Genomic DNA, 19,462 nt, shown 5'->3' with positions numbered 1-19,462 from the left:
CACTACTTCAATATATAAAACAATGTAGATATGCACAATATCCACACATGGTTCAGTTTAGATTTACATGTTCATGCCTGTCCGTCGATCTGACAATGACACTGTTCATCCATTTGTCCGTCTCTAACACTCCACTTCCTGTGTGTGCACTGGAGGGTGAGTAGCCCAATTCAGAAAAGGCAAATCCGGGGGACGATGGGCAAGAGACTTGCCCCCCAGGCACAGTAGGTTGCCGTCGATATACATGTCTTGTCACTCTCTTCTCCTCTTATAAATGGGTCCTTTGTTGTACAAAGCGATGGACTCCTTCCATGAGGGTTCATCTCCAAAGTGCGTAATCCCCAGCAAGTGTCTCAAAGCTGCCGATGTGGAATGGAGCAAGCCTTGAGAGAACGCTGCAAAGACTCCTTCGAACGTTTCTTCATGACACCCTGAGGCTGGGATCCTTCTGTGAGTTCACCATACAAGGCCATCCGGGAAAGCTAAGACTCATCCATGTGGATAATGTACCCAGTCCAGCAGAAGACACAGCTGAGCAGCATGGCCTCAATGCTAGTTGATGAGAAGCATTCCAGAATTTTACTTTGTGGGATCCTGTCCTCCTAAGTGATGACCAGTATAATCTGGAAGCAGCAGATGTGGAACACTTCTAGTATACGGATGTGCTTGCGGTAGGGAGTCCAGGACTCACATCCATAAAGGAGAGTTGATATACATACTTCATGACAGACTACAACCTTGGTCGCCATGTGGAAATTGTGGTTAGAGAAGATATGCTTGCAGAAGTGGCCGAATGCAGAGGAGGTTTTTTGGTGGTGATTCACAATCTCCTCAGTCACAGAGGCATCACTAGGTTTGGAACTGCATGTTCACCTAAGGGGGGGGGGCCTGCACGTGGAGAAAACAGTATAAAGCTTTGGAACTTTGCCAAGTATACATTTGAAGACAACAAACAGATGAGAGATACTGTCCTCTGTTCCTGAAAATGTCTTCTACTGCACCGATGACACCGACAGACTCTATGCCTTGGGCCCCCACTACTGTACTGGGTTTTGTCATTGGCTTCATTCGTCTGATATGCAGTGCAAGCCGACATTAAAAAAAGCTAAGTTATTTCTCCTACATGATTTGATACCACCGTATCATTAGGGAGGGGTACTGCCTTTTTTGTTATATCTATAAAAATTTGGTTTAACACTAGAATTACCAGAGCCTACGAAAAAACTTGTAGATCCGGTCCACCATAAATCGCTTCTTAAATCAGTTCACACCTCTCCCCCAGCGTCTTTTGTCCTCTAAATGTGCTGATAAAGACAAGCTGCCAGCAGCCGGCTATTCCATCCCCCCTCCGACATAGAACGTGCATGAACTTTTCCCAGCTCATGCCTTGATTGATTATCTGGGAGTGAAGTGGAGTTTTAGAGTGGAAATAATAGATCGTTATTTGGAACACACGCATTTCATGTATGTACCGTTTCTACAGTAATCTGTGTAAACACATTGTTAAAACAGAAACTTTTTCATATTTTAGTAATAAATGTTACAAAATGTAGGCATAAACTATAGAATGTGTAAAGCCCGAGCTCCAAAGATCAAATAAACACTTTCACAAAAGCCTCAAGAACTATACAACAGTTACTGTGGTGTAGCGAGCTAAGATTTGTCTCTCAGACTGCAGTAGCTTTGCTGTACCTCACAGACATGAGTTCAATTCCCCGCTGGGGGTAAAGTGTTACTTCTTTTTTTCTTTTTAACCTCAAACGGACATAAAATTTATAAATTGGTATGCACTGTCAGTTAATGAGATTGTTATATTTTCATGTGGGATGCTCCTTTTAAAATATTTTTTTAACAATTGAGACTGCAATTAACATGAACAACTGTCCTTATAACTTATTTTTTCAAGATCCATAACACACAGACAGACAGAGCACTGCGTAATACAGAGACAGACAGGCAGAGATATACAAATAAACAGGGAAGGCACATGTACTGAAAGAAAAAAAAGATCAACATGTGCGTTGTTCCTGCTGCACTGAATGAGCTCACGCGCTCTAACATCACCCCTCCCCCCGCTCTGACTCTCTAAGTAACAGCACAAGTACAAACACAAACCAAGTGTAATCAAGAGTTCCCGGTTCGATCCCCACTCACTCCTATATTTGCCGTTTTCAGTAGTAAGCTGCTCTTTTTGTTAATGTTATACAGTACACACATGCACGAGTTTTTTCGTAGGCTCTGGTAATTCTAGTGTTAAGTAACATGCTGTAATTATGAAAGAATTCATTCCCAGGGACCTAGGACCCCCTGCTGGACACAGAAGGATTATGTGTTCTTCAGTGTTGTCCCACCAACATTGATGTCCATTGGAGGATCTATGCGCAGAATCTAGATGTCAAGTTTAAATTTTACATAAAAACTCTAAAGAATGCTTTGCTTTTTTCCATAATAGACTGGAATGGTGACACATTTCAGGCCTGTGCTATTTTCCTATATTCCTATACCTATGTCCAGACTGTACATTTTGCCTTTTTTTTTTTTTTTTTGAGAAGTCACACAATTTTTGAGACTGAATAACTCTAGATCCTCACAAGTCTGAAGGCTAAATCCTTGATTTACAGTGATCATCCTTTATAAATCAAAATTATCTGCAATTGCATGACCAGCTCCACATTGAATTATAATAGACAAACACCCTGCATTAGGCTCCATAACATGGATGCAGCAAACAGAATCAATCTTGAGTTTCTGCTTGGTTGTGCTACCTAAACTATCATAACCCTGATAATGTTTTCCCAGAATACATCTTGGTGTATCTTTGTCAGGGCCTGGAAGGCTGTGACCATTTTTGTTATTATTATTACTATTTTTTATTTATTATTTTGTTTTTACTGCTGCCTTTTTCTGTTTGTTAAAGCATTCATTTATTCTTTACTTTTGCAGTTGCAGTGTCACAAATCTAAGGAAGCACTGTAGATACTGCCATTACTGTGATAAACAAGTTGATCTCTGAAGTGAAGTCACTAAACTTGCAGCTTATTTGTAATGATGCTGAGAATGAAATCTATGGGAAAAGCAAGAAAGATGAGACATTGTAATAACTTCAATTTTGTTCCTGCTACCGTGCCCAAGAAACATCAAAATGAACCCCCCAAAGCCCTCTGTGTTACTGTGGAATGGTTTTATCCTAAAACATAAATACTTTTATTCTCTCACCTGGATTCTTTGTTATACAGACCCACACCTATGACCCCCACCCCAACTCTTGTTCTCTTATTCTTGCACTCTCCTGGCCTGAAAGGACGAATTTGCTGCTAGGACCTATTACTGTAGTGAGCAAGTGGAAAGTGCAGAAAATAACCATAAGAATTTGACCTTTCTTAAAACATAAGTCTGATTTTTAGAGTTTTGACCTTTCTCTAAACCCTACTTGTATGCAAAAGGTGTCTTTATGCTCTTCTGACTGCAGAAATTTGTGAGGGTGCCTTTTGTCTCCACTAACACTTTCTTTTTTGTGTAGTTAAAGCAAATATCTATTGCAGATATCAAAAAGGTTAACTAAAGAAAAAGTGCACATAACGTTTAGGCTTTTTATTATCATAAATACATTATCTATAATCCTTCCTAACACATTAAAATGAGGTATAACATCTACCACAATAATAAAATCACCCTATACCCTCATGCAGAATAAAAGTTATCACCTACGGGTAAATCAGTTACCAGAGTAAGGCAAGAGGAGCCTGAAGGAAAAGAATGAACATAATAATTAAGAGTGGATTTCCAGTCATTGAGCACCGTTCCTGTTCAGCACGCCAAAAAAAAAAAAAAAAAAAAAGAATAAATGACCTTTTGAACATTTACAACAATCTACAAAAATGAGTGTATATTCAGGCAAATGGGGAATTGGGTGTAAATTCTGAATGTGCAGGTATTTTCTTAAAAATAAAATAAATAATCCCTTCAAGTATATCAGCACCCCATAAGCTGGCTTAAAAGGAAGTTAAAGCAATTCTTGTATGCACTACATGCTTACATCAAAACTATATGATGGACATTGACTTAGCACATGCATGCCATATACCTTATAAAATAAATTTTGACTTTCCCTAGTAACAGTTATAAATAAGGACAGTTATCAACAACAAGAATTAAGGTTACATTTGTATTAAACTTTTTTCAGACGCACAAGAATTAAGCAATAACACCCTGAAATTAAATAAAGAAATTGTTAATTTCTGTTTTGTTGTAAAAGCACCAAGGGCAAAAAGCTACATGTTTTCATCCTGGGTTATATTTTTAGTGGTTTGCCACAGGCTTATATTTACTGCTAAAATTGTAGCAGCTTGTCCTATTAGCATAAATGTTTATGTATTAGTTTTTACTTTTTATTTTTTGGTAAATCAAGAGAACAAAAGTAAAAATAATCTAATACCTCTGCTGAAGTTGACTGCTGTTTTGCTAGGCTTTAATGCTGAAATATTAATCTAACAAGACAGAAGTACTATGTATATTTCACATAGAAAACTATTACCATAATAAATACAAGATGAACATTACAAAAAGAAAAAGTTGTCTTCACTCAATAATACTTATCTTATAAACCTTACACCTAACTTGTATTCAATTTTTTTGAAGTGTAACATAATGTAGGGTATCCAATCTGCCATTTTTCAAGATATCACATCTTAATGTGACATTGAAATAGATTACAATAAGATACGAAAAATGACAAATATCTGTTTTAAATTTAATAGATTAGGATGTACATTTTTTGTCTTGGAAAAAAGAATTAATACCCAGAAGCAGTCACTTGACACAGTATCTTATGATTTAGATCCTATAATAAGCACTGTGTTTCAAATTGTTACACATATCACAGTGTATCCTCGCAAGAGCTAAAGCACATTTTAATAACAGGCCAGGCATTTTCAATAATGGTAATAAAACCTTTAGGCAAAAGCAAAGCTTTGCTTGTTATTAAATGGATATTAAAGAACAGAGCATTTCTGTATACTCCACCAGGTCACAGGTGTTTGATTATACAGATATCACATTGTTATTTCATTTGCTGTTTATTTATCTGAGTTAACAGACATCTGAGAATATCACAACAAAACACAGTTACAAATTATTATCACAGGATTAGACTCACATTGCACCAAAAGTATAAAAAAAAATTCTCTATATGCAGATGATATGGTCTTATATATATCGGACCCAGAAAACACTGTCCCTGCTGTTTTAACAGCACTAACAGAATTTCAAAAGATATCTGGTCTTAGAATTAATCTGAATAAAAGTATACTCTTTCCAGTGAACTCACAAGCATATAATATTAAATTAGACACCCTACCTTTTACCATAGCAGATCAGTTTAAATACCTAGGGGTAAATATCACAAGTAAACATAAAGCTCTTTATCAACAAAATTTTGGCGTCTGTATGGAAAAAATTAAGCAAGACTTGCATAGATGGTCAACCCTTCATCTCACTCTAGCCGGAAGAATTAACATTGTTAAGATGAATATCCTTCCTAAACTTCTCTTTTTATTTCAAAACATTTCAATATATATCAATAAATCGTTTTTTAAACAGTTAGATTCAATAATAACCTCATTCATTTGGAACTCAAAACACCCACGTATCCGAAGAGCGACCCTACAAAGACCTCAGGCAGAAGGTGGCATGGCTTTACCTAATTTTCAGTTTTATTACTGGGCAGCAAACATACAAGCCATAAAAACCTGGACACAAATAAATGCACATACCCAGGCTTGGTCTGCAATAGAAGTAAAATCCTGTAGTACTTCTTTATATTCCCTGCTCTGCTCTCCAATAAATGAAAGTTATCGCAAATATACTAATAACCCAATTGTGCTTTACTCACTCAGAATATGGAACCAAATTAGGAAGCATTTTAAGATGGAAAATCTTTTATCAGTGGCACCTCTGCAAGGGAACCACCACTTTCAACCTTCGCAAGTATATCCAGTTTTTAATACCTGGAAAAGTTTTGGGATTAAAATGCTCAGAGATCTTTATATAGACAACATATTTACATCTTTTGAACAATTACGTTCAAAATTTAACCTCCCAGCTACACATTTCTTTTACTATCTTCAAATTACAAATTTTGTTAAACAGAAATTGCCCGATTTCCCCCACCTTCCACCCTCCACAATGCTGGAAAAAATACTGCTCAATTCCGAGGAATCAAACACTATTTCCGTAATATATAAAATCTTATTAGAGTCCCTACCTTTCAAAGATCCAAGAGGACATTGGGAAGAAGATCTCTTAATCAATATATCAGAAAAGGAGTGGAAGGTAGCAAAGCAGAGAATTCACTCGAGTTCTATATGCGCAAAGCATAGAATTATTCAACTAAAAATTATATATCGAGCTCATCTGTCTCGCTTAAAACTGTCCAAAATGTTTCCAGGCCAGGATCCAACCTGCGAGCGCTGCAACCAAGCTCCTGCCTCACTGGGTCACATGTTCTGGGCCTGCACCAAACTAACATCATTTTGGACAAAAATTTTTAAGTGCCTCTCAGACAGCCTCAGTATCACAATCCCTCCTAACCCACTAACAGCTGTGTTTGGTGTCCTTCCAGATGGACTTGAATTGGAGAAGGACAAGCAAATGGTGATTGCATTCACTTCACTCTTGGCACGCAGACTTATTTTGTTAAATTGGAAGAATCCTAATTCTCCTCTTATAAGTCAGTGGGAAACCGATGTTTTATATTATTTGAAATTGGAAAAAATCAAATTTTCAGTTAGAGGATCTGTACAAAATTTTTTCAAAACTTGGCAGGATTTAATCAATATTATTTTAGAATAAGAGAATTAACTATTATTGCATTTAACTCCCTTCTCCATCTCTTATTTATATAGATATTTACTTCTCCCCTTCTTTTGTCTAATGTTGCCTTATTAAAAAGCTTAAAGAAATTTTCCTTTAGCTAAGCTCTCCTTCTCAGGGGTGGGGTTTGATTTGTTTTCAAATTTGTTGGGTTATAAATTGATCTGTTTGTATGGAATGATTACAATAAAATTAATAAAATAAAAATATTAAAAAAAAAAAAAATTAAATAAATAATTACACCAAGATGGTAAGAAAGAGAAGTTAACACATTTCAGATAATCAAACAATGGTAAAGTCTGAATTAAAGAATGTAGAATTAAAGATTAGATGCAGATTAAAGAATGTAGTAAATAGTAATAGAGATAGTAAATAGTAATACTAATAGCAATCCTTCCATATCACAATACAGTCAAATTGTTGCTTGCATATCTGACCATGCAGCACATTGCATGATAAACAAGAATGTATTAATTCATGCAAGTTTTACATGTTTGTGTATGTTGTGGTTGTGAGATGTATGATATGGAATCTAAAATAAATGTTGCAGGACCAGCGAAGTCTCCCCACTTAATTAACAGAAGAGAGTGCAAAAAAACAGCACCCAAAGGCACATACAAAAAAAAAAAAAAATAAAGGCCTTCTTAAAGCTCTGTCAGATCAGGTTTAGATCTTTGTCTCTATTCCACTGAGCTTTAGTCCACAATGACACGCCACCTTCCTGGCGTGCCTCAAATGTATAGTTCTCCAAACAGAAGGAGTGGAGTCAGTTTGCCTTATTTGGGTGTCTTCTCTGCACTGTGGGAACAGACAGAGCCAATATCATTAGTGACAGCACCCATTCTTGTTCCGGGGTGGTATTGCTTACCAAGGATGAGTCAGAATAGTGATCTTGAGATGTGCATATGTGACAATGTACAATGAGTGACACAGGTTTCAATGTTCTATCTGTTCCATACTTTCACAGACACATTTTAAATGTATGTCATTTGTTATTTTCTCTGAAAAAAGTGACTACATACATGGTTAGGCTGAAATTGATTTCCAAATAACCATGTCAGTGGTTACGAAAATAAAAAAAATCACTGAAGAAGAGAATTGAAAAACAGGTTTCAGTGTTTCATTGAAAGCAAATATGTATAATAAAATAACATGGACAAAACTAAATAGGAAAGGTAAACTGAAAGGTCGCAAGCAAGTTTAACTGGAAGCCATGTAATTCACCCATTCAGCTATTTCTTTTAACACAGTTTCTTGGTTACACAGAGATGACGATCATCTCCTATTAACTTGTTAAATGAAAACAGTTTGTGTCCAATGCTTTAAATTTTGTGTAGTGACATGATTTTCATGTTCTACAACTCTGTGAGGGCCAGTGTGATTGTGTACACTGTGGCCCAGTAACATCACTTCAAGAGAGGTTCGCTGAATCAACAGCTGATAAAAAGAGCAGACTCAGTTATGGGATACACTTTTAAACTCCTGGAGGTAGTAGTGGAAGAGAGAAAAAAGACAAAACTGATGGCCATTATAAACAATGCTGCATATCCTGTCTTAGACACACTAACACAGAATACATATCGGTCGACATATGTTTCACACAAAGTGTGTCAAGCAGCTCTACTGGGGTTTATCATACCAACAGAACTGTGCCACACCGTGACTTCTCTTTTATCTTTAGCCAAGTCAGTTTTTCATTTATTTGGTTTTGTTGTGTTTTTATGAGAGTAACATTTTAGTTTGTTATGATCATATTTATTTATTTAGCTTCTGTAAAAGGATACATTTCCTGGAGGACAAATAAAGTGAAATCTATCTATCTATCTATCTATCTATCTATCTATCTATCTATCTATCTATCTATCTATCTATCTATCTATCTATCTATCTATCTATCTATCTATCTATCTTATTTCACAGAATTGATTGTGATGAAAGTGAAACATAAAGCACAAATACAAGGCCGAACAAGGCACAGGCAGAGCACAACTATTACAGAAAGATGTAATATTTAAATTATTAAAAAAAATCTTGTATGCTACTTCCAAAATGATTTTTCATACATAAAAATATTCTCTTCAACAACGTGTACAGAATTTTGCATTTTCTGTTCTATTATAATTCCTTGTCAAAGAATAAGTCTGTATTTTTTTATCAGCTAAACATATTTAGAATCTTTTGAGGAGCCAATGAGACCTAAAACATCAAATTTGTAAGAAGGGGTAGTCACGACTTTCCTTTCTTAGGAAACTCAATTATTTTAAAGTGGACAAAACCATAATGACACTTATTAGAAGTCCTTTATTGAGTCCATTGTTACGTTTGCTTTTTTTATCTGTTGGTTTGGCAACCTCAGCAATAAGAATATAAACCATCTTAGCATTACAAAAGTTAGCAGTAAAATTACTGATTCACTGCAGACCTCTGTCATTGAAATGTTTTGCAAACAGGTTACAAAGAAAGCCAACTCAATCATCTTTTCTTTAAATTCCAGCTGTTACCATCAGGCTGCAGATTTAGGTTTCCAAAGGTAAAGAGCAAAAGGTTTAAGAACTTTTATATTCCTAGAGCCATAAACATTTTAAATTCTGTTACTTGTAGAGATGCTGCTAAATGTTACATTCAGTATTATTTTTTGTGTGTGCTGTTCAAAGTAATTATTCATCTTTGTACTTATCTTGCGTGTGTGTTTATGTAGTAACACTGGTTGTCAAATGTTGTGTCTTTGTTTATCTATTAGACCTCTGTAACAGTGTTTTCTGTTTTTGTTCTTTACCACTGCCAGCAAATTTCCCTCTTGGATAATAAAGTCTACCTAACCTAACCTATGATAAATATATTATATATAAGACCTTCTTGAAATATTACAATATACTTTTTAGGGCTTTTTGAAATAAGACAAAATAGGATTTTTGGGGTGTCAAATAATGTAATAAGCATATTTATAAGGGAGGAAGTGTACCAATGCATTTGTCTTCTCATTAGGGGAAGACAAGTATCTCTTTAAAACCCTAACCTAGCCTAGTTTGCACTGTATCTTATTATTACTCACATTCTAGAAATTGTAACACATTTCTACTTCCTTACACTCTTTAATGAAACATTTACAGTATACTGTTTTGTTCCTACGCATTCTACTCACATCCTTTTTTGCTTTTGAAGTAGCCAATGTCATTTTCCAATGCTTTATATGGCAGGTGTGAAAATCTAGGTGTATCCATTACTTGTGTCAGTTTGCAGCGCTCATTTGTTCCATTAGGTTCATTCTGCATCTTCACTGCTTACTAAGTGCTCATTCCCCCCAGCTTACACTTGTTAGCATCCCTTGTAGTACTAGCTATTCTTTTTATAGCAATTAGTGATGAGTAATACATCTAGCATGTATAAATATTAATACTCTTTCTCTTGCAGCATTTAATTAATTGTGATACATCAAAAGTATATTCAGAAATACAATTACATTTTAATTTAAACTGAAGTGTATAAAAAGATTTGAGCATTGTTACAACATTTTTCAACAGGGGACATTGAACTTGCAAATCCACTAACAACTTATCTGTTCCTGGGTTTGCATTAAATGCTATTAAATAAGGAAATACTTCTTTTTTTAATTTGACATTCAAAAAGGAAGCCATCTGTTCCAGACTTAGGGAATCTACTCAGTGAACGGGCCATATGGTTCCTATGAATTATTCTGAATGATGTATTTAATTCAGTCCCCCGGACTGCAGAATGCCTGCTGACATCATGTAATCTTTGCAGGGTAGCTGTTAATTGCTTAAATAGACTGGACATGTATGCTTATGCTCTAGTGTCTGCCAAAGGGGTACATGCAGATTTTTGTTTATCCATACAGTAATACAGCATTTTCAAGGTACTCTGAAAGCTAGGGTGACAGAATATGTTATAACTACAGTATATATATGAGTATCAGAAGCTGCATTTATCAATTGGAAATATTATTTGAAAATAATATTATTCATAGGGCGGCACAGTGGTGCAGTGGTATTGCAGCTGCATCACAGAAAGGAGATCAGGGTTTGAATCCTTGGTCCTCCCTACGTGGAGCTTGCGTGTTCTTCATGTGTCTGCGTGGATTTCCTCCCACTGTCCAAAAACATGCTGGTTAGGTAAGCCAGACCTAGTGTGTGTTTGGTGGTGTGTATATGCGTGTTTCCACTGCAATGGACTGGTGCCCTGTCTAAGAACTGTTCCTGCCTTGTGCCCTATGCCATATGGGATAGATTCCAGCTCCCTCACGACTCTAGTCTGGATTAAGTGGGTTGAAAATGACATGACATTATCATTCATACCAGAAAAGAAAAAAAATTGTGACCCCACAATTCACCTATTAATATAGTAAATTTTACTTAGCTATACAAAATTTCTGTTCAATTGAAAGAACATATTAGTCTGATATATGGGAAAGAAACCGTTATTGGCAGGGCTTTTTTTGTGACATACACGCAGGTGTGGTGTACCAGTACCTTGGCTGCGACAACTACTCATGGCATCGACTAGTAAATATTAAATGATTCTATAATCAATTGTGTGCTGTCCAAATTTGAATATTTTTACCTGTTGCTGTGTGTTCTAGGTTATCTGGTTCCAGTATGTACTACATGCATCCATATTGCTTAATGGGCTTTTTGGTTATTTTTTGGTTATATTAAATCACAATCACTGCTTACTAATTCCATGGTGACATCACTGCACTGCCATTGTTGTTTATGTTACGGTGCTGTTAACAGTCAAAGCATAACAGTAACTTAATAATACCTCCACCTTTTTGTTTACAATAAAAAACAGTGGTTATTGGTAATATGTATGGTGCATTTTGCATATGAGAATTACAAACAAAACACAAATAAAACAAAATACTTTATCATTAAAGAGGAACAGCTCTTAGTTTGACTTTTAATGCTGATTTAAACTCATCAAACAGGTCGCTTTGAAGGTTTCGCATAACCAGTGGTGTAACTTTAATCTGATGGGCTACAGTGCAATGAAATAAAATAGACATGCCACTCAAGTGATATTAAGTTACATCCAATTAGTAAATGCAAGTAAAAATTTCACTCTTCTGTGTACACATCACAGTAACGACTCTGTTAACCTATTTAAAAAATAACACCATTAATGAAATACATCAAGCATATAAGCTACCATCCATACAAAGGTCAATAGTCATAATTAAGTTTTATGGAGTTGTGGAAATGATACAGCCATTAACCTTTTCACTCTGATGTCAAGTAGGCAAATATGTTATTATTGAATAAATAAAGCTGGTGAAACAACAACCATGGACCCTGCTGTAGCTTTTCGACCTGCCATGCCTATAGTTACGCCGCTATCATCAAATATAACCAAACAAGACTTCTTGTCACAAGAGGAATATGGATGATATATTTTGTCTGTGGTTGAGGCCTTGGCCTTACAACTGTGTCCAGGTGGCAATGTTTGGTGAAAAGGTTCAAAGGCTAGATGGTTCAATCACTTACAAACATTAACACATTGTGATGAATAGATAACTGGGGAGCAGGTGAGCGATGGAGCAGCAAGATGTGTTCCCTGCTATTTTATATCATCTTTCTAAAAAATATTTACAAAAATCAGTGCAATTAACAAAACATTTTTGTAAATGACCTTTAGATAGATAGATAGATAGATAGATAGATAGATAGATAGATAGATAGATATTCTCTCTCTTTCTCTCTGCAACTAAATTATTCTTCAGACCATAAGGTTGTGGGCTCCAATCCCACCACCGACACTGTGTGACCCTGAGCAAGTCACTTCATCCACCTGCAGTCCAATTGGAAAAACAAAAAAAGAAATGTAACCAATTGTATTTCAAATGTTGTAAGTCGCTTTGGATAAAAGTGTTGGCCAAACAAATAAATGTAAATGTAAATGATGGTCATTTTTTTGTTATATTGACACTTTTGTGCCTGACCTTTAACTATATCTTGTTTTGAAGTCTGTCTCTTGATGTTTACATTTCAGAATGGTCTTTTTCTCCCAAGCCTTCAGTTGTCCAGTTTCTCACTTTGTAAGAAAGTTAAAATACTTTTAAATGTGTGTGTATATATGCATACTGTATCTAAATGTGTAAATAATGATAAAATCACATTTGCTTGTATGATTCATCATTTAAGGCATTGCTTTTCAAGTTCTGTCCTGGGGGTTCCCTGTTGCAGCAGTTTTTTTTCATCTCCTGTTTTGCCTTAGAAACAGCAGTAGTGAATTACATGCATAAAAAAACTAAATAAATATATTTATTTTAAAAGAAATATTTTTTACCATCACTTTCAATGGTAATCTCTCTTTTGTCTTTTTCCTGTTAATTCACCTTTTTTCTTTAAGTTTCCTCCCATAACTGTATCCTAATAATTACAATTAACAACAAGTGGATCAGACACCCAGGTAAATAACACTGAGTGCTATAAGTCCACAGTTACTTCACTGACAGACATACTAAGCATGGTGGCATATTGGTAGCGCTGCTGCCTTGCAGTAAGGAGACCAAGGATTTGTGTCCCTCCGTGGGGTTGGCATGATCTCCCCATGTCTGCATGGATTTCATCTGAGTGCTCAGGTTTCCTCCCACTGCCCAAAGACATTCAGGTTAGGTGAATTGACAATACTAAATTGGCCTTTGTAAGTATGTGTCCAGGGTTTGTTCCTTGTGCCCTATACTACCTGGGATAGCCTCCAGACTGCCCCCATGAACCTGGTCTGGATTAATCGAGTTAGAAAATGACATAACCTGACATGGAAAATCAGAAGGAAAATCATAATGATAATAAAAAATCTTTAAATCCAAATTAAAAATGTGAAATTATTCTGAGGTATCATATATGAATGTTTGCTAAATGTCCAATAAACATATTACCCAACCCAAGTTTGTAATTTTTGGAAAAAGAGAAGTAACAGCTTGCTTAGTTAAGACAGGAATCCAATTAAAAAGGAAAAGGTGGTTGGGATGAAATCTTTAGCAACTGGGGGCAACCAGTAGTGAATTTGAGTACCAGTAATTTAAAGTATAAATCATTGTGACATACTAAGCATTGATTATTTTTTGCGGCACCCTACACATTTCTAGATTGCTAACAAAAAATGGAATAATAAAGGTCAATACTTGTTCATTTAAGGAATTGCACTTAAGGGGGGTAAACGTTAACATTATTCAAAGTTATTGTCTGTTTTAACCTACATTTTTATTACTCTTTAATATATTTTTTGTATCAGTATGCTGCTGCTGGAGTATGTGAATTTCCCCTTGGGATTAATAAAGTATCTATCTATCTATCTATCTATCTATCTATCTAAACATCAGGTAGTGACAAAAATACACATACTAGTACAGGGCTATTCAATTACAAATTCAGTTGGGCCAGAATTTCAAACCAAGAAATTTAGCTAGGCCAGACATTTTCAGCAGCCGGTAAGCAGCAGGTAATAACAAATTTTAAACCAACACAAATGAATGTATTGAAAAACAAGTAATGTTTATTAATTAATTCCAGGTAGTAGCAATACTTTTTCCACTTTTGAAATAAAAAAGTAATCATTTTGGTCATATCAAACCTAGTCACATCTCAAAGTGCATAAAAACAAAATAGTGCACAGTATTAGAAATAACATTTGTTTCCCTTTTGAAGTAAAATAAATATTTTGGTCATATATGACACTGGAACATCACAAAGTGCATTTAACCGAATAAAGAAGAACTATCAACACTATCAAAGCTATCAGTGCACAAACCCATAATAAGTAATAACAGTGACTAACACACATGAATACAATGTCTACTGTACACTGAGGAAACATACTGTAGGTTAATTTTAATAACCACATGTGCGATTAGCAATGCTTATTTTGTAAACAAAAAGGTGGCGGTATGCATATGTTGCATTTGGATCAATATATATAGAGGCAGTGAGTCCTCATTTCTGATGATCTGTCCAAAATAGCATTAAAGGTATTCTGTTCTCCCTGTCATGAAACGTTTGATCCTGTGCAAGTCCCATAATCTGCCAAAACAAAGATTTGAGGATTTGCCCCGTATATTGTAGTTCAGTGATCAATAGCGACTGATTCTGGTCTTTTTGCAAAATAACAAAGACAAATGAATATAGCAAACAGGTTGGTTTTATACAAAAATGGCAGGAAATGAAAATGATGGCATCGATATGAGAAGCAAGTGATGTCATCAGGGCAGGACAGTAGTGAGGTCATTACGATGGGATGAAAGTGATGTCATCAGGATGGGACGAAGGTGAGGTCATCAGGACGGGACAGAAGTGAGGTCATCTGTAAAGGAAGGGAAATGACGAATTTTGGTTTAGTCTTCCATGGTTCTGAAAGAGGAAAGAGAAAAGGTATTAATGCTCATTACCATCCCTTTTCCTGGTGTCCTTTATGCCCCGTGTTGGACCCTTTGGCTGTCCCCTGAGCGTGCGTGTTTGACAGCCTGTTTCCAACTGTAAAATTAACTGTTAACAGTTGAAATATATTGTGATATTGTAAGTTGTACTGGATAAAGGCATTAGCCAAATGTAATAAATAAATAAATACAATACAATACAATACAATATTTGGTGTTCCCTGAGAAGGGCTGGAGGCAGTTGTTGGATATAGGAACAACCTGCCCAACTCATAATTTTCCAGCTCTGACCAGGACAAGCAGAAAGGAAATGCTGCTGCTGATTAATAAACACATGCTTAAATAAAATACCCATCATCGCATCTTTAGGAATGAATGATGCCTACAGTCTAAAGTATCTGGACTATTTATAACCTATAGTCTTTTGAAAAGCACATATAAAGATCTGGAATTCTGTTTAATGTCCTTACTTTTGTCTTGATTTTTTTTTCTTTTTAAGTATCATTCATTGTTTTCTATTGTTTCTTTTTATAGTTTCATGTATATTTATAGTTTTTTAATTATGTACTTTCCATTTATTTTATTCTATTTACTTATTATGTAGCTTCTGTGGATGTTTTTCTGTTCTATGTTCTCTGATATTTAATGTATTTTGTAGAATTTTCTCCAAGAGGTTTGACCACTTGTCCATCACCATTGAGGGACTGCTTGGGGCTTTATAAAGGCTGATGGGAAGCACTGTTCCTCTGGTGGATTTTAGTGGTTCTGTAAGTATTCTCGTTTTTTTTTAGACTTATTTTGCTCTGCTTCTTAGGGTTCATCTTGTGGATTTCATATTGAGACTTCTTTGCTTAGGATTGCTTTTTAGGCAGCTTGTTTTGTCTCCTTTATGGTTCTTTTTGAATGCTTGTTATTTTTTCCATTCTTGTGAATACATGCTTATTAATAAATATTACATGTAGGACTTGTCTTTTCTCCATATGGAATATCATTGTTCTCCCCTTGGTGAGACAGTTTCATATTTTTTTTAATTAAGAGCTTCAGCTGCATTTTGAGGCCTAGTTAGGCTGTAAGCCTCCCATTTTCCTGGAGTCAAGCTTGCCTTTGGGTGAGACTTGTTCTGTGGGTTTTTGAAGGCCTGGAGCCAGAGATTTTTAACACATTCACCAAAACTCTTAGGCAACTTCTTCTGTAAGTTTAAAATGCGAAATTTACTTGCAACTTAATTGCTTTGACTATCATCTATGACAATACTGCAGAGGTTTTTTTTAAAGGAGAGCAGTCATGTTTTCTGTCTTTTAATTGCAAAAAGTAATCTTTCACATGGGAGCCTTGATAAAAAATCACAGTATGAAATGATGCAGCAGCTGTATTCTTTAACATCGCACCATAAAAGTATGCCAGTGACCTCATTGGTGTAGTAGTGAGACGAGTGAAAACTGAAATCTGAAGAATCAAAGGGACCGTAAACATTGTTTGTTCTTTGTTGGGGAAAGGCATTTTCACACAAATGTTTGGCCTTGGGTTTGTGGAATTAGGAGGGAAAAAGTTTATAGAAATTCCTAGAAGGTACAGCTAAAAATAAAATAAAAAGAGATACAAATAAAAAGACATGGATTTGTCTCACTTGAAATTATATGGGGTTTACCAGACAGGATCATAGTTTATCTCACTGAAAATTTGTGGGCTATTTAAAATATTCCTCATGTGTCCTCAAGTTCAAATTCAACCTCAAATGTATTGTCCTGATTTAAGAGTACAATTAAATTGTTACTGATATGTCTGACCATCATGCAACAGGGTGCCAAAACTTGCCAGTCTGGACCTACCTTGAAACCTCAGGATTTTTCCTTTCCCTAAAAAAGTAACCTAAAGTCCAATACTGTACATACTACAAAATGTGGGCATTTAAAAATGTATATGTATCTCTGATACAATAGATTTAAGAAGTGAACCAATTGCATTGGCATTATGTCACCATACTAACAGCAATCTTTTATCTGTATTAAATTCACAATATGCAGAAAAATAAATGTAATTCAGAGTGCATTAAAAATATTTATTCTGCTTCCTGCTAACTCATTGTCATTGAAACAGTAGTCAAGTTCCACTCCATATCAATGGCTCCCTTGTCCAGCAAGTTAACATATTCAGGTTTTTGGGTGTCCAGATCACCAACTGCCTTTTGTGGTTTGTAAACACCACCTGCATCCTGAAAAAAGTTCATAAAAGGCTCTTTTTCCTGAGAAGACTAAAGAACTTTTGTTTAAGAACCACTAGTTAACATCTATCACTGCACTATTGAAGGTATCCCGACTGGATACATTACAGTGTGGTTTGATAACTTCACTTCTCAGGATTGTAAGCTGCTCCAAAGAAATGTTCATAATGCTTCTAAAATCCTTGGGTTTAACCTTCGACAACTTCATACCATCTAATCCACAATATGTCTGAAGAGGGCCGAATACATCCTTTTTGAAGACAGCCGAAGCCTCACCACACATTCCATCTGCTTCAGGTACAGCTTCTTCCCCCAGGCCATTAGGTCACTGAACTCTTGATACCTGAATTTACCTGCTCTGAACTGTAACCCACCTGCTGGTTTATGTCTAATTCTACCGTATGTTACATGTGTACTGCCATTTGCACTTTTGTTTTTCTCCTACTACTGTTTAATACAATTTGTATGTATTAAGAGTTCTCTTTTGTTCTTTGCTCATTAGGCCATTCTTCTGCTACTCTTATTTATTTACAGTACTTATTCATTTTTACATCAGCTTATTTTCTTATTACCTGTACATACTTCCCTGCACACCACATACCTGCACAACCGTGGCACAAAAATCTCACAGTGTATGTGACAATAAAGTTCTAATCTAATCTCATTTTGGATTAAACGATTTTGAGACATAGTAGAAAAATAGTAGTACCTGGAGAAATACTCCGGTAAATATGTGCTATTTGAAAATACCATTAGATAGTGTTCTTAAGGTGAGGCACAGTGCTAAACAATATGCCATGTTGCCACCCCACAATACCACATGAGGAGAAAGAGCAAATAAAAGCATTGCTAATGACTATATATTGCAGATAAAACAAAATAGAAAAAAAAATCTAGCGTAATAGGCATGTTGGTTGAACTAATGCACTTCCCACCGTTTGAGATGAATACTTTTATCCCATGCTGCTCATCAGTAAAGACATATGTTAATTTGTTTCCATTCATTTTAGTTAGGCAACATCTTTATAGTGAAGAATTCAGCTTTGATGTTTTTTGAACAGTAATAAATATTTCAAATGGATGTTGGATGCTGAGAAGAAGAAAATATCCAACCACAAGTGCTCTCCCTGGATGAAAATGAAATGAAATGTATGGCAATGTGTGAGTATTCATATAACTGTCTGGTGGTTTTTTTTTTTTAAGTTCAATAATTATCTTTCACATTCTGGCTTCTCAGCTAAATTGGGATGACTTACATTGTCCTTTTATATTGATTTATTTGTCAAACTTTGACTAATCTTGTTCTGGTTATCATTGCCATTGTAAAACTGACACATTGACTGAAGGTGACTTACAAAATCAAGGCTCATGACAACTGCTTACATATATATATTTTTTTCAAATTCTCAGCATAAGCAGCTTAAGTAACTTGGTCATACAGTGAGAAGAAATGTGGATTCGGTATTGACTACTCTTACTTTGACCTAAATTAGTACTACAAGAGGAAACAAGTACCTAGGGAATATCTGTTAAATAACTAATCCTCACTAATTGCTTACCGAAATTACAATGTTATTCTTTTTTAAATTTTCCGCAGCATCATGATGATTGATTGACTGAGATTTAATTTCCAAAATTCATAAAATTTTAAGTTTACTATTATGAAACATAGCTTTATATTTTTGCAATGTAATCTTCAATAAGCATAAAAATGTTGCAGAGATGCTAGTTTTATCTTATGCAGAAAAGAGGTTAAAAAGAGGTGATTAAAGAGGTTAAAAAGAGGTGACCTTTGAAGGGGTCCTGTGGCATCTGGCACCAAGACATTAGCAGCAGATCCTTGAAGTCCTGTAAGTTGTGAGGTGGCTCTCCATGGATCAGACTTGTTTTTCCAACACATCCCAAAGATGGTCGATTTGGACTGAGATCTGGGAATTTTGAAGCCAAGTCTAAGCCTTGATATCTTTGTCATGTTCCTCAAC

The sequence above is a fragment of the Erpetoichthys calabaricus genome, chromosome 7, assembly GCF_900747795.2.
Source record: "Erpetoichthys calabaricus chromosome 7, fErpCal1.3, whole genome shotgun sequence".
NCBI classification, from domain to species: Eukaryota; Metazoa; Chordata; class Cladistia; order Polypteriformes; family Polypteridae; genus Erpetoichthys; species Erpetoichthys calabaricus.
Note: the sequence above shows the minus strand (reverse complement) of the source record.